General features: G+C 45.1%; 1 long non-coding RNA gene across 1 annotated transcript; it reads right to left on the bottom strand.

The window, feature by feature from the left end:
• Nucleotides 1-7674: 7674 nt before the first annotated feature.
• Nucleotides 7675-15045, bottom strand: LOC135818914 (uncharacterized). Its single transcript, XR_010553818.1, has 4 exons — nt 14974-15045; nt 14381-14452; nt 10803-10874; nt 7675-7748 (listed from the first exon to the last, which is right to left on the bottom strand). It is a non-coding gene; the product is annotated as an uncharacterized LOC135818914 (long non-coding RNA).
• Nucleotides 15046-17294: the final 2249 nt, after the last annotated feature.

The raw sequence follows: 17294 nt of genomic DNA, 5'->3' as shown, positions 1-17294 counted from the left end.
TTAGAGCCCAAACCAGTGCATTTTATTGATTTACGGGGTACTTGGGCAAATAGTGGTACGGTCGATACCGTATTGACCGTGCTGTGTGCGACGCCCCTGTATATACTGAGTCTTGCCTAAGATATGTCGTTTCTATGGGGATCTGTATAATAATGTCCTCACGGTAACGTGGAACGTACACTGCAGTGTGCAGTCCAGCCTTGTGCAATTTTCCGGGATTGTGCAATTTTCCGGGATTGTGCAATTTTCCGGGATTGTGGTCTCTAGTACTGGTTATACTGTATTAATGTTTGCTAATTTTCCGAGAAGAGCAGAATGCAAATACTAACCATCGTGAAATCATACTTCAACAGTGGATGTATATGTGTGGCCACAGTGCTCCGCGAACATTTGCCGTCGCAAACTAGCTGGTTCTGAGAGATCGCAAACATTTAGTGACGCAAACATTGGGCGCTTTACACAAAACCTCACAATAATCACACACAGGATGAAAAGCGAGAAGACCGTTTCCCCTCGTGGTCCTCTTTCCTATTCATGCATGTTGGCGCAGTACTCGTACAAGTCACCCGTGAAGTGTCAGACCAAGATGGACTCTTGGTCAGACTAAACAAGTGTTGAAAGCAGTATTTTTTAAACTAAGATCCTCAAGTGTTGTGATTATTGTGAGGTTTTGTGTGAAATTTTAATTTTCGGCTATCACATTTCGTTAATTTCTTACTTTTTAGACGGGGTCCATGGACTAGAACACACTAACCTTTTTTTAGAAAACTGCCATAAAGCAGTTTTTATTGCTATAATAATAACCAACTGATACATACCAGCCCTCCCCACCTCGCTACCCCGCACACAGATACACAAACACGCGGGTGCACACGGCACACGCACTTGGCCACGCACACATACGCACATGCACACGGCACACGCACGTGGCCACGCACACATTATTTCTTTTGTTTTTTTAGCTAAGGATATTATTATAATAATTGTCACCAATGGAATGCCCTAAATGATGGCCTACATGTAGCGCCTCCACATGTGCATCATATCAAATTCAATACCGTATTATACGCATTGATGTGCAAGCCTTTTCTTGCAGAAAATGGCACTAGTCTTGCATATTCATGTTCTTCTGCAGGGGAATTATATAGGTAGTGGCGGTGATACTTTTTTTTATACGCAGGTCATTCTGTGGATGTTGCTGTTGCAGAATTTCATGACCCTGTCATAAAATTGTCTTGTCTTTCATAAAATTCAGATGTCCACACCTTAAATCACATTTACTTGAGAATTGTAACCAGGTGCGTGTCGCAGATGTTTTTGTTGATTCTGTGTTTAAAATTGTAGTCATGGGTTGTCGTGATTAGGCCATCCGGCTTCATATTGTACTGAAATTGTAATCCTGTTGATGTCGATAAAACTTTTGGAAGTAGTCCAATGACTTCAAAGTGTTACAAGTCCACGATTGTCTAAAACAACACAGCAGAGGAGGAACAATAAACATGTATTAAAATGCAAACAAATACATTGTTGAGTCCGACACCTCGATCCAACAACTACACTGATCCTAAGGATATAAGGGGCAAGGATATATGGTTGGAGGTACTGAGAGATAAACAAGGCACTCCATAATAATAAAATGTTACACAACTTTGGGGGAGTATGAATGATATCCAGTCAAACCTCTTTAGGACGAACATCAAGGGACCGATGGTATTTGTTCTGTGAGTTTGTCTTAACCCTATTTTATAACGAGTGAATACAATTATTTCTCCAATAAAGACATGAATAGATTTCTTCTACAGCGAAAGATTCTAAGCCAGACCAAACCATTGACTCGTCTTGTATGAAACAAATGAGTCACTGAACCTTTCTTTAGCAACATGACGGCAACTGAAACAACAACAGAGAAAATACGATACATGTACAGCACATTCTTGCAGGTACTACAAACAGATTGCAGATCGTAACTCTTGCTCTGCCGGCACGCAACTTTATTTGGGGCAGTGCAATCTCGGCGCTACTCACAAATCAAACAGCCCAGACGAGAGTAAACAAATCCAATCGTACGAGATTTTCACGAGACGAGACTGCACCCATTGGCTTGTTTAGTATGAAGCAAACAACTCACTGAATGCATGAACCTCTCCATAATGGAGATTTTCCCTGGTTTGCGCATTTATTTTGCATACTTGGCCAATGCGTCCTTGAACCTTTCCCTCCAGATTGGGAACTGCCAACGATGCTATGCCACTGCAAAATTCAGATTCTACCCTATGATCGGAGCACGGAATGCCGGAAGCAATCATGACCAGTGCCTTACTAACTTGTAACGTACCAATGTACAATGAACATGAGTATTTCGACAACACATCTAAGCCTCAGCAGCAACATAAACCTTACGGTCAAGAAGGTGAACTCGCGTTCTTCGCACACTGCGGGCAAGGGCAAAGAGATACGACTGGATCTAAATCCGAATAAAATCAGCACACGTTTCCGTAAATGAAAGGGTGAGCATAAGCAAATGAATCGAAGGAAACCGGTCAACTCAGAGATCACCTGTCATTGAGTATTCCGTAAAAGGAGGCCTCGACAGCAGAAAAGCTAAATTTAGAAAAGAGATCTTGTCAGCTTTTCCATTATTAATTGTATTCCACCTAAATCAGTACACTTTTCGTAAATGAAAGAGTCAACACAAGCAAATGAATCAAAGGGAACTGGTCAACTCACCTGTCATTGAGTGAAATTCCGTGAAAAGAGGTCTCAGCAGAGCCGAAGCGAAATAAGCCAGGACACGAAATATCCGAAACAGCTCATGCAAGAAGCAGTTCCAAAGAAGGAAGTTCCTCGCGCATGCACATCCGAAAACGGACTGCACTGCAACACAATGTCTGCCGTGCACGTGCACAGCACGCGGCTACCACGCGTGGGTAGATCTAATACCGAGAACCTTACGTAGAAACTTACTTAGCCTAAGTGAAATACCGAGCACCTTATGTAGAAACTTACGTAGCATAGCGATGTCGTTTTTCTGCCATGTGAACACAATAGTAGAAAAGCTGACAGGATCGCTTTTCTAAATATTATATTATGTATAATTATAATACATACCAACAGTACGCTTCTACATGAAATATAAACCGATACAAACCGAGGCGCAGCCAAGGTTTGTATGATGGTTTATATTTCACGTACAAGCGTACGAGTGGGATGTGTTATACATATGCTGATCTCATTCAAACTGACAGTCAACTGCTCCTGCTTTCAGCAAGGAACAGTGCAAACAGCACATTCCAAGTAGGAGCTCACATTGGACCGTTTATTGCACCTCTGAAAAAATTAGCGACTTTCGAGTCTGCGCAGTGGAGGTCTGGAGAGCTTCACCTCCGAAAGTAGTCGAAATCAGAAAGTTGGGGAGCAAATATATTGGAGAACACGATGTTTGAATTCTTTTATTCTCACGATGGCCTGTGGCCAATAAGAGAAAAATAATTACAGGCACGGGGATCAGATACAGAGAGATCAGAGTTTAGCTGCTTGCTGAGGCAGTAGCGATGGCAATACTAATTGGGAGTTTATCACATAGGCTGGGCGCAATGGAGCTATAGATGTGTTGAGCAATGTGAGCAAGTACATACGGAAGAGATGACAAGTGATAGGATGCTTGCTTTGAAATCTCGTCTGGGGTTGATTTGCCGGAGGCAGAGTGGGATGCTATTAAAGAGATCAAGAGAAGCATAGATGGGGAGTCTCTTAGCCGGTTTGTGCGTGTTGTGGATAGCTCAAAGGTTCGGGGGAACCTGAGCGTGCGAATGGGTTGCATTCGGGGTAGGTGAATTGCAAGAAGGTGTGGTGGTGCATATCTATGATGCAGGCTATGTGCAAGAAGGGAGAGGGTACGGCGGCTGCTGAGTGATGGCCATTTGAGTCGGTGCAGCAGCATGGAGTGGGTTCTGTGTTCAAAGAGGAGGAGATGCAAACAGAGGCGAGCGGCGCGCCGTTGGATGCGCTCAAGCCGGATGTGTTTGTCGTGTTGCTTAGAAACACGTCTGGTTTGCCTGTGCGCCAAAACAGAAAGTAAAACTGGCCACACTAGCTGTTTTAAATTGCTCATTCCTTCTGTGTTTCTCCTGTGTTCGGTTAGTGTCATCGTGCCTCTTGTTTTCTAGAACAATGAGTGACGAGTGCAGTGTGCGTCACCAGCACTGGTTCTGATGTTTGCTGACGACATCATGATCTACACCAGCAGTTCTGATGTAGCTACCATCAACCGTGTCCTCTCCACTGCAGTGTCCGGAGGTGCAACATTTCTGGCGGACAAGAGGTTAATCCTCAACGCGCAGAAAACACAGGTTCTGGGCATCTCCGCCGGAAGGCGGAACAGACTAGAGCTTGAAGTTACATGTCGCGGCACTCCTCTGGCTCAAACCAGCACAGCCAAATACGTTGGTATTTGTCTGGACGAGCGCTTGAGCTGGGCAGGTCAAGTGGCTGCTGTAGTGAAGAAGGTGTCCTACAAACTCCGAGTCTTGCGCCACATCAGAGCAGGCATCACCCGTGCGCAGTCCCTCCTTTACTACACAGCTCTTATCCTACCTGACCTACTCTACGCCTCGAACGCCTACTTCGCTAGCCTCTCAGCAAGCCTCAAACAGACCCTCATCAGACTGGATAAGCGCTGCATCCGCTGTATCACAACCCAGCCCTCGCGTGCCCACACTATGCAACTGTATGCCCAACTCGGCATTTGCCCGGCTGTCGAGCGGGCGGATTGCAAGTTGCGGCTTCTCGTACACCGCATACTTCACGGCAATGTCAGTTTGCTGCTCAAATCACGCCTGAAATACAGTTCACTGCCCCGTGCCACCAGAGGTCAGGATGCCTGCAATCTGCCCTTTCCCAACATCCGCAGTACTTCGGGATCTCACAGACCAGTTTTTGCTGCTGCTAAGTTGTGGAATCTTTTGCCCTCCTCCTTAAAGTCATGCCCTACCACATGCCGATTCAAGCGTTTATTGAAGGTTTACTTTCATGGCTAATGCTAGGATGTTCCCTATCCCGAGAGTTCTCCATACTCACTGTTTTCTTTACTCCACCTATCCAGGTTATCTTCGATTTTATCCGTTTGGGGATGATTGTCCTTGGATTTCCAATGCATTCATAAAACAAACACAGAATGGACGTACTTCGGAATCTCACAGCCTAGCATTCCCCTCTAGTTGGCCTGACCTAGCACATCTCAACTCTCACGTCCATTGAAAGTCTACTTTCATGACCAATGTTGATGATCTAAGGAGAGATTCCTAGACTCACCGTTTTCTTCACTCCCCATAATCCAGGATAACTAATCTTGTTTTAATCTTTTCTCCCTTTCCATCGTCATCATAACATTGGGCATGATTGCCCGTTTGACTTGCGATGTAAAATAAAAGCAATACAAAATACATACGAGCTCCTCAGAAGCGTGCTTTCGGGTCTATCAGCTATGATGACCAGACCAAGCTAATAGCTGAGGGTGTTCCCAAGAACACTCGCGTATCAACACAGTTTTGGCTGTGATTGTTTAATTAGTTTTGTTTGAGTGGTGACGAGCCTTTAGGTGCGGTTGATTTCAAAACAGTCACATGTAAAAGACTTTGTGATGTTCTCTCGTCCTTCTACACGAATGTAAAGAAGAAGGATGGTTCTGGGTTTGCAAAAAACAGTCTTCAATCTGCACATAATGCTCTTCAGCCCCACATATTGTCATTCTCGAGACAGATCAACATCATCAACGACAGTGCTTTCTCAAGGGCAAATAAAGTCATGGGCGGAGTGTTGAAAGCAAACGTGATAGTTTAAGCAACCTCTATCCGAAAAGGACTGGTCCTTTCTACTTCAAGATAAGAGAATACTTCTCCGAAGTACTGGAGACAGCGGATGTGCGCAAGCTGACATACTTCGGGATGAGTTTTCAGCTGTCGGCAATCAAGCGCTACCTCTCAAGGCTACATCCAGACGAAAACTGCTTGTTCCAGCGAGTGCTATCAGGTGAGATGGCCGATTCTGCCAACTGCTGGTTCATGAAAATGTCTCTCTCGCACAATATGTTATCTGGTATGATGACGCATTTGTCTGCAGAAGCTAGTTTATCCATGCTGTATACGAATCACTGTGTAAGGGCAACATCTTTCACCAACATGAAGAAATGCGGAGTAGATGAAAAGGCGATTTTTCCGTTTCTCAGCATCGAAATGTTCAATCTCTAACCGCTTATGATAGGCCCACATTGAAAGATTCCTATTGCTGACATGTCAAACCATTCTGCGCAGCCTGTTATACCCGCCCCTGTTAAGAGCTGTTCTTCTACTGCTCAAAGGACTGTTTCCTCTGCTGTTCAGTGTTCTACTTCTGCTGCTTCTTGATGATTAGATAACACCTTGAAGCTAGTTTCGTCCCATCTCTAAAAAGGAGTTAATATTGTGGTGGTATATATGAGGTTTACATTGGGTATATATATATGGAAATTTTTATTTCCATTGCTATCAGGTTCGGCCTCATTTTCTCTGTGCTGCGCTGATGAGTTCAAAGAGAACAAAACAGCATGCTGTCCGCAGATTGAGTATTTTGCTCCTGCTCTTGAAGCAGTTGAGCACTCTTGCGTGGGGTAGTGCCTTTGCTGTTTGCGTTATGCAGATCTCACTGACTTGTCAGTTTGAGCACTCTGGCAAGGTACGTTCGGGCCTGATTGGAAATTTTTATTTCCATTGCTATCAGGTTCGGCCTCATTTTCTCTGTGCTGCATTGATGAGTTCAAAAAGAACGAAACAGCATGCTGTCCGCAGATTGAGTATAATATGGGGCATGATGGTGCAGTTGACTGGAAGTTTGTATGAAATGTCAGCATAATATGCAGTAAATCACCAGCAGTACGGGAGGGTCAACATACGACTAAAGCGACTACAATGTCATAAGCTAGAAGACCGTTCACTCTTCAGAACTTCAAGTATTGTGTCGTGGAACATTTAGCAAACCAACTCTCTCTCTCTCTCTATCTATCTATCTCTCCCTCTCTTCCTTCCTTCCTCCCTCCCTCCCTCCCTCTCACCCACTCTCTCTCTCTTCCTCTTCCTCGCTCTCTCTCACTCTCTCTTTCTCTCACTCTCTCTCTCCATCTATCTCTCTCTCTTTCTCTCTCTCTTTCTCTCTTTCTCTCACTCTCTCTCTCCATCTATCTCTCTCTCTTTCTCTCTCTCTTTCTCTCTCTCTCTCTCTCTCTTCTCTTCTCTCTCTCTCTCTCTCTCTCTCTCTCTCTCTCTCTCTCTCTCTCTCTCTCTCTCTCTCTCTCTCTCTCTCTCTCTCTCTCTCTCTCTCTCTCTCTCTCTCTCTCTCTCTCTCTCTCTCTCTCTCTCTCTCTCTCTCTCTCTCTCTCTCTCTCTCTCTGCTACTGGCGCGCCTGGTTGTGATGAAGCCGATACCCAAGGTCGGCAGAGCATTCCAGACCACGCCAACACATGACGGGTTTACGTGGCTCAAGTAAAAAATAGAAGTATTTAATCCTACCTACATCCTGAATAATTTCGGCCATCAATAGTGCATTTGGGCAGTATTGTAGAGCAAAAATTAGCCAGGGTGAAAGTTGCAGAAGACCAATAATTCACAAAATTTGTGTCCTAGCCTCACAGAATAGTGCAACTCACAGTAGTTTAAGGTTTGTCAGATTTCCAAATATATTATGAGGAAGGCTTATGAGTCGATTCTGGTCCAAGGACCTGCATAAACACAACATACATGTGCAGAAAGATGACATGGCCATCACCAGTAAGGGACCGTCCGGGGTTACCGATTGTTTTCACAAACGAAGCTGATCAGTATTCTTCAGCCCCCACTCACCCACCTACCTATCATGCAGGTAAAACGAATTCCAATGAAGTGTCGATGTCAATTTTTCGGCACCCCGAAGTAACTAGGCATTCTCAATCTACATTCAATTATTATGTAGCGACCTCACTCACTGAGCATTACGTCACTATCATATAAGCATGCGCAGGAAACTAAAGCATTCTCTTTGGGCTCATCTTCTTTGTTGTCCGGTTGGCCAAAATAGCCGTCGTCTAGGGCCCGACGTAAAACCCTAAATTGGTGACCCCAGACGCTGCGCTCTTCGGAGTTTTCCCAATGCCTGCCATCCCTGAGCTCTCGCTGCAGTTTGCTGCTCGCCCCACTCTCCGGATCCCGTCAATCCCCGACTGTTGACGTAAAACTTGAGCCTCACCACCACTCGTCACTGGATCTGCCTCGCACTCGGAGCTGCTGTGGCCCCTGCCACCCTCCCGGCCCACCTGGATACCCCACTATCTTGCCACGGCACCCTGTCCAGTCGTCCGTATTCGTCCGTATGCGTCCTGGCCTCAAGCTGGAAATTGGCCACCTCCATCCACCATCCGTACCACCTCAACTGTCCACGCACGCAGGCACACGCTCGGCACTGGACTCCGTGGAGCTGCGCTCGCCTCCATCCGTCCCCGCCTCACTCGGCACGCCTCGCCCCAGTGCAGCTCTCCTGCTGGCACCCCGCAAAGCCTGCCACATGGAGCCGCCTCTGACATGATAACACTCATCTGTCACGCGTACATTTCCTCTTTTCTTTCTTTCCGCCTCTGACACGATTTATACTCCTCTGTCATGCGTACGTTTGCCGTTTTCTTTCTTTCTGCCTCTGAAATGCTCTCCACCTCTGTCATGTTAACACACCTCTGACACGTTAACCCGCCTCTGTCATGCACCTCTCTCTTTTCTGCTTTCTGATTTTTGTTTCGGCCTTTGTTGCCACGTTCTTAACAAATGTCATGCCCGCAGCTCGCTCTAGCTTGTACATACTGAAAATAAGTACTACCTCTCAAAATTCGTACCACCAGCCGTCGCATAACCTTCTCACCACTTGCAGTCGCAGGTGAGGTGCTGCTCATAATTACCCCATTGTCCTTCTTCTTGCCTCCCTCAGAAGAACATGTGGTTGCATGAGCCTAGGCCTAAAGTGTATTCTTTATTTTGCGCCTATTTTTGCACCCCATCAACCAACTCACGCATTTTTACAATTACACTATCAGCCCGGATCATCCATTCGCGCTATGATCCAAGCTTGCAGCCTATGTCAATCTTATCTTCTGAAAATTGTAGTCAAGTTGCTGTCTGATGATCGGTTAAAACCGTGAAACTCTGAGGCACAGAAGAAACGCTTTTCACCCCTCTCAAGTGTGTGTAAATACGGTATCATATATATTTCTCTTTCCGCCTTGTACATGCCGTGCTTCCTTTCTCTTCTCTCTCCTTTTTTCTTGTTTATCGTGCTTGGCTCCTCCCGACCTCAACACTGGCGGGGGAGTACTGTAGCGACCTGGCACACTGTCTATTACGTCACTATCATATAAGCATGCGCAGGAAAATAAAAATTCTCTTTGGCCTCAACTTCTTTGTTGTCCGGTTGGCCAAAGTAGCCGTCGTCTAGGGCCTGACGTAAAACCCTAAATTATTTCCAAAATCAAACTCCTAAAATCCACACAGCCCCAAACGAAAACTTTGGATGGCCCCTGAAGTAAAATTGTGTAGGTCAAATTGATGCATCGGAGCTCTTTTGCCTGCTTGTTCGTAGGTTAAGAATGTGTGCCGCGAGGGTTGCTTCCTACTTACCTATGGAGTTTCACAGGAATCTTGAGTTTTTTAGGCAATAATTTCTTGCCTGCCTGGCTATAAACCACCCCTGGCTGTAAACCACCCCTCGCTGTAAACCATCCCTGGCTGTAAACCACCCCTCGCTGTAAACCACCCCTCGGTGTAAACCACCCCTGGCTGTAAACCACCCCTCGCTGTAAACCACCCCTGGCTGTAAACCACCCCTCGCTGTAAACCACCCCTGGCTGTAAACCACCCCTGGCTGTAAACAACCCCTGGCTGTAAACCACCCCTGGCTGTAAACCACCCCTCGCTGTAAACCACCCCTCGCTGTAAACCACCCCGCAACATTGTATACTAACTGAGAGAAAACACAACATTGAGTCACCTTGACTAACTGGAAGATCGAAATGCTTGAAACGGAAGTTGGTTGGCTGACACGTGACAAGGCACAGCGGCCACGTAAGATTTAATTTTTCCTTCCGCCATTTCCAGGAAACCATTATTCTATATTCATCATAACCATCCCCTGTAGCTATCTGTACTTTGCTGCTCAAAGCCGTCAGATAGAAAAGAGGTTATATTTGTATTGAAGGATTTGGAGAGATTTCCGGAGGTTTTCTTCTTCTTTTTCTTTTGTTTTTTTTTCGTGTGTGTTTATTTGTGTGTGTTTTACTTCGCACATTTAATTGGAACCAGCCCCAATAACATAAAGGCGAATATGGAAAGACAGAACCTCGATACACTTCGCTCCTGTACATTCTATCAAATTGCTTCACATTATGATCCTGCAATTGACAGCCCTATTTTTGTGTATATGACCAGCTTTCTGGGACGGTGCAGTAGAGTACATTTTCGGAAAGCTCGCCAGGCATAGTGTGTCATGTGATGACCACCCTACTACTGTGTCATGTGATGACCACCCTACCGCACAAACACACATAGACACACACACACAGACACACAGACACAGACACACACACAGACACACACACACACACACACACACACACACACACACACACACACACAAACACACACACACACAAACACACACACACACACACACACACACACACACACACACTACTGGAGCAGCATCTTTGCACAGCTTCTGGAATTATATGTTGTAAAGAGATGAAAATCCCACTCACAAGATTCCAAGACTAGTTAGGCTGTCAAAAACGTGGTCAGGAAGCTGCGAAATGTGATTTTGGCTAAGCCACCTGCATGAACAGATCGGGAAGAAAATGTGCACAAATTCAACGAGGGCAGAACATGTATACCAACTACCCATAGTCAAACCTCTTTAGGACGAACAACAAAGGACCGATGATATTTGTTCGCAATAACGGGAGGTCTTCTTATCCATATGCTTTACCCAGTGAATACACAGGGTGTTATCCAATACAATTGCGAATACTAGTTCTTCTTGGGCAAACATTTGTCTTATCAGTCGGTTCTTCCTAACCAGGTTTCACTGTACTTTGAAGTACTATCTACCTAAGCGCACCTATGCACATACTATACACCCTGACAATTATACACACCCACGGGAAAGACTGAGTCCAAGTGTCCTCAACTTACAGGTGTTCTCAATTCTCAATTACACCCATCACCATACAATAAGCACCTCTTTTTTTTGCTGGTTGCGATGAATGAAACCATCTTTTACACTTCTGCAATGTGTTTGTGTACAATGCCATGGACAGTGTATATGCACACGATTCTATCCAGGTGCCACATGGTGTAATAATACTATAACTTGGCCGTCATCCCACATCCAGACATGCACATCGAGCTGCTTGCTACTGGTTTTCTGGTCAAAACTTTCAAACATTAATACGAATGATGCCCTTTGGTGAATCCTGGGGTTAAGGACATCTTTGAAGAAAGGAGCCAGGCCAAAGTTCGTGAGGTAGACGCATTTACGCTCAGACACACCAAACTGTTGCGCAATTACGCTATCGGGAAACATTCTCCTGAAGAGATCGCCGATCCCAGACAAAGACCTGTCGCTGAAATGGCTTGTCACAGATTTCAGCATCCACAAGGCTTTGGCAGCGACTCAGCGTGTCCAGAGAAAGCTGCAACACTTGTAGTTGTGCCAACGCTGGCAGCTGGGGACAGTAACTTCTCCATCACTGGCACTCGTTGATGCAGCAGCAGGGCGAACAAGTGCATCTAGATTCGCTATATTGCTACGCAGCTCCACGGAACGAGAATGCTTTACGCCTCTCGCAAGTGATTACAAGCTGCCTTCGCCCATGCTCGACACATCAAACGACGAACAACAAACTTTACACCTCGTCAAGTTTTTTTTGTATGCTTCTATAAGTTACTATCCGTATTTGTCAGTTGCTCAGGAACAACGGCTACATAGGCTGTTCAAACGTGCCGCTCGGGCAGTCTGCAAGTCACCACCATGGACCAGTACTGCTCCCCTGCTAAATCGAATGCATGTATGTGATCTACAGGTTTCTGTGCACTTGAATATGTTTGTTTCATCCGGCGATGTTTGCATGATGCATGTAGCACCCTATTTCAGTCCTTTTTTTTTGCTGCTGTACCCTCAATTCGCACTCGAGGAGGCCACCGCATCTTGCTTGTGGTCCCACCTGCTCGTTCTGCTAAGCGCCTAACGCATGCTGGAGCCATTATGTGGAATAGATTGCCCCCAGCAGCAAAATGTTCAAATAGGTATTTGGATTTTAAATCTCAAGCCTTGCAGTATAATATATTATCAGCGACATAGGTTTTCCAATGCTCACTGGATTGATATCTGTTCGTTACAACCAACCTTCCGTTTTCTTTTCTACCTCTTTTTCTCTTGTATCTACTTTTCCACAATATCCTTTAACATTTTTATTCATAGTGGGTCCAATGTTATTAGGCATTTTGCCTGTTTTGATTTCCACTATAAAAAAAGTATACAACAACAATTCTCAGGTACGCAAGCTAGCCAGTTTTTGCACAGGTCCAAAGGCAACCAGCGATCGTTGAAAACACCCTTACCCTTCGTCGTGGCGAACAACAAGTACAACTCTATCAAGCTTCATCGGCGTTCCAAAAAAACTGAGCAAGCGTTGTCTTCTTGAAGGCAAGCAAACGGAAAAGCAGTTGCAGCGGCGGATTCCATTTTCGCTACATTTAGGAACCGCCAGTGTCACAACTGTAACCAAAACGACAACAGTCGACAGTCGAGTGCATGTCATGCGTATGTCGAGTACTACAAGATCTATTCAAAGGCTCACAATGCAAAATTCTAGTACCGAAAGATCTACACGAGCGTGGCGAGCAGCCGTCGAGGCTCTCAACTCACATGACCAGGTGACCAGACAGGCACTCGTAGATCTACGCTTACGCGTACTTACATGTACCTACAGTCGCTGAGTACTGGAAAGTTTATATTCTATCCGAGAAGAAAGAAAAAGCCCCAACCCTGCCCTGCCAGTTATTTGGACTTACGGGGGTCGCCATGGCAAATAATAAAAATAAAACTGCACACGTTCGGGCTCTCCGCCTTCTCCGTGAAATTATAATACCGTAAAAAGAAAACGCTGAGTACTCAGTAGTAGATCTACGCCGATCTACATAGATCTTCCCGATCACAGCACTGGAAAATAAATTTCAGGGGATTCAAGGGATATTTTCATAAAATACAAAATTTGAGGGTAATTCAGTTTGTTCCCCGGGGGAAGATAATTTTTCATAGTTTTCAAGGGTTTTCAAGGGTGCTACGAACCCTGGGAGCTGCATGTGCGATTCCCCCAGCATTATCTATATGATGAAGTGTGCGCTGTGTCGGAAGCGGTATGTCGGTGAGACCCTCAGGGTCGCAGAAGACCGTTTCGAGGAACACCTCTACGAAGCACCTCACAGGATGCTCGACAAACCGTGGGGTAAACACATGGCTACTGATCACCAGCAACACGGAACTATCAAGAGCACAGATGTGATATTCTTTGAGGCCCAAGTACTGGCTGCGGTAACACGGATGACCAGAAGAAAAATGAGGGAGTTTATCCAGATTCGAGAGCGTCGTCCGGAGATCAATATCTCCTTCGGATGGCCATTGAAGGCGCTAGCACCTTCATAGTGAAACTGCTCAATATTGATGTGGCTGTACAGGGTTGTACAGACAAGGATTCTGGTATACATACAAATTCGTTCTTGTAGACAACTTCATACACGCATTTTCCGCTTTATCTGCTGAGCTGCCGCACACCCACTCTTTCAGCGAACTTCTCCTTGTCTGTTGTGCATGCAAATTCATACACTCAATTTGAAACAGTTGTTGAGTGTTTCGTTTGTTTTGTACATGCTCTCGCTTGCTTTCGTTATAAAAGGTCAGGTTCGCCCCTTGTAAGTTTTTTTTCTGGCGATGGGTGACTGGCCCGAAACGTCAATAATTGTTTTGACATCACTAATAAATGAATTTTCATCCAGCGCATACCCCAAGAGTGAATAGCAACTAAATAGAGCGGTTGTCAGTTGACAAACCCCCTTATATTTTTTGTATTGAGGGTACCCCACATGTGTACGAAACTGTGCTTCTTGAATTTTTAGTTGAAAGTCCTGTTACAATATCAGTCTCGTTATAAGATGGCCCAGAGATTATCTAATAACGAGGTTTGACCTGTACTGAGATGATCCCGGCAAAAATCTGAAACTTTGAGCATGGAAAAGCTCTATATAAGTGGCGAACATCACAGATGAAAGTTCAACTCACAAGCTTGTAAGTCCTTTAAGGTTGTCAAAGACATCATGCGGAATCTTTGAGATTTGATTACTCGTCAAAGTCCTGCATAAACAGAACGTAAGTATAATGCGGTTGTCAAATGCATTATAAGGAATCGTAGAAAATCTGTTTCTATTTAAACTCCTGCATAAACAGAGCATGAATTCATGACGACAAAGACGACGGAAATGAGGAGGAGAAAACATCCTTCTCCAACGGCAACAACGATGACGAAGACGACGACAACGACAATACATCTCACACTCAAGGATCTCTTATCAGCCACATGTCATTGTGGGAATGAAGATTTGAAACAACGCTGTCAATCCCCTCGGTGGGAGTGCGTGCACACTTTTGTGAAACAAACAAGAAAACAAGCCAACAATCACACAAACACCGCTACAGGTCTGAGAGAACTAAGAGACCATGGGTGAAGAACTAAGCCAGATCTTGATCATAAAATGACATCTGGCTTCCAGTCAGGCTCAATCTTTGCTTACTAAAGCAGAATGCAATAATCCTCAGTCAGGCTTTATCACAGTTTGGAATTCCAGACCAGGCAAACATCGTCAGAAGTCACTTACAGAGTTAGGGTTCCAGTGGAACTCTGAAAAGCCGTCTGATCTATCGCTATCAAATTCAAGCCGAACAGATATCTGGGAACAGAAAATATATGGAGTGAAGTAGGGTTGGAAACTTCAGTGGCAAATACTTCAACTTTATCAATTACAGCACAACCAACACACTGCCCACTCACACTGTGACAATGAGCACTCATCCTTGCGTCTGCGTTACGCAGAAACGTGCCGATATTGCCCACACTACAAGGTTCGTACATTATTTTGATGTACAAAGTTGTCAGAAAGGGTTTGCTCCCCACACCGGAGCTTGCGCTATTCCGCCGACTTGACTTGATATTGACTGACTCAAGACTGTGACTGTGAGTGTCAAGTCGAGTCGGCGGAATAGCGCGAGCTCCGGTGTGGGGAGCAAACCCTTTCTTACAAATCATCGCCGAAGTCGCAACCACTACTTCGGACAAAGTTGTCACCCGGCAGAAGTTCATCGTTCTGGTCTGGAGGTCTCGGAATGAGCACGCAAGTTCTGAACTGCAAGCCCTCCTAGTTCCTTCGTCAGCTGGCCCAACTAGGTTGCACTCCACCATGGGTCTGCGCCAACCGCCAGTTTCCACCAGGTTCGGCAAGGGTTGCCTCGCGTTCCGGGGCGCCCAGCTGTGGAACACATTACCCAGCGATGTACGTGCCATCTCCACGCTCCGCCAGTTCCGCGCCAGCATGATCCCGCACACACTTACTGGCCTTAGTACCTAGAGTACCAAACGTCCTGTTTGATGATCAACTGGCTTAGTTTTTCTCCACCTCTATCCTAATTACATCAGTCCCCAATTTCATTTATTACTGCTTTCTATCTGCATTCGCCACCTTTTCATTGGGCAGATCTGCCCGTTTGGTTTGCGAATTAAAATAAACACAACAACAACAACAACCCAATCTTTTCGAATTTTAGTTCGTGCCCCACAGAGTTTGTCAATTTCCTAATACTTCTTAGCTGTGGTCCCTTCTTGGATGGTGGTGATCTTTTACATGATCAAGTACGCACCTGGTGGCTTGGGAAAGCAAAAGGCGGCTGCAATAACAATCGAAATCGCCAAATATACATAGGTTTTGATTCTTGGGGGACTGACCAAGTTTGACATCCAAATGCTTTCACTTTCTTGTCGGCGTTGCTACAGCAAGTGCCAGTGGAACGCCGGTAGTGTTGTTTTTGTTTGTTTGCTGCCAAGACTGCCATTGTGCTGGAGGCATTGTGTGGTACAAATGACCGTCATCAGCAAAGTGTTCTAATAGGTACAGGTCGTCCCCCGTTAATACGAGTCCGGTTAGTACATAAACCCCGTTAGTACATAAGAAATCTCAAGTCCCGGACGAAACGTGGTCACTTCCATACAAATTTTGTCGGTTAGTACATAATTCGTTAGTACATAAACCCCGTTAGTACATAACATTTCTCCGTACCCGCATGCCACCTACCTCAATAGTACATAATTTGTTGGTCTTTTGGCCTTCCAGTGGAGGCACGTCGTGTTCGAGTTTCTACTTGTGGACGCAATTAGCTCAGAAATCAGAGCGCACATCACAAACTGACAAAGCACTGTTTTTTTCTGAGTGACTGTACAGGCGCGGCCGGGCATGTATCATGTAAACTGTAGAATCTTCGCTGACTGTGACCGTTATAACATAATTTTTTTGTTATATCGAGGGAATCAAGAATATCTCGCTCCCTAGTCATGGCAGCAAGAAACACTCAGAAAAATTGAAAAAAGTGAAAAATTCTAGTATAGAAGCAAGTTATGTACACTTTCGTTTAGTACATAAACCCCGTTAATACATAACATTTGTCAAGTCCCAGAGATTATGTATTAACGAGGGACGACCTGTATTGGGATTCCAAATCTCAAGCCTTGCAGTATACATGATCAGCTACGTAGAGTTATCATAGCACACTGGATTGATATCTGTTGAACAGTTCATTAATAACCGACCTTCACTTCCTTTCTTTTTCTTGTCTCTACTTTTTGGCGGCTCATCCCGTAATACAGCTGAATTACGGGATGAGTGTAGATCGCATGGTGATGAGAATATGCAGGACGCGTGTACGTTCAAATGATCGCAACTTCGTCAATTCAATCAGTCTTCATCCTGCTGCTTTGTATGACTGCACTCTAGCAAACAATTACACCTAGCCGGCTGAACCCCTACGGATCATTGTTACAAGCGGATTCATAGTTTGAACTGTGTAAAGTTGATTTTGGATTGATCATCTTTGTGTAGGGCGTTTAGCGAAGGGAGAAATGAAAGATAGGAGCCCAAACTGGCTGTCAAAT

The sequence above is a fragment of the Sycon ciliatum genome, chromosome 6 (assembly GCF_964019385.1).
Source record: "Sycon ciliatum chromosome 6, ocSycCili1.1, whole genome shotgun sequence".
Lineage (NCBI taxonomy): Eukaryota > Metazoa > Porifera > Calcarea > Leucosolenida > Sycettidae > Sycon > Sycon ciliatum.
Note: the sequence above shows the minus strand (reverse complement) of the source record. Positions and strands in the feature narration are given on the sequence as shown.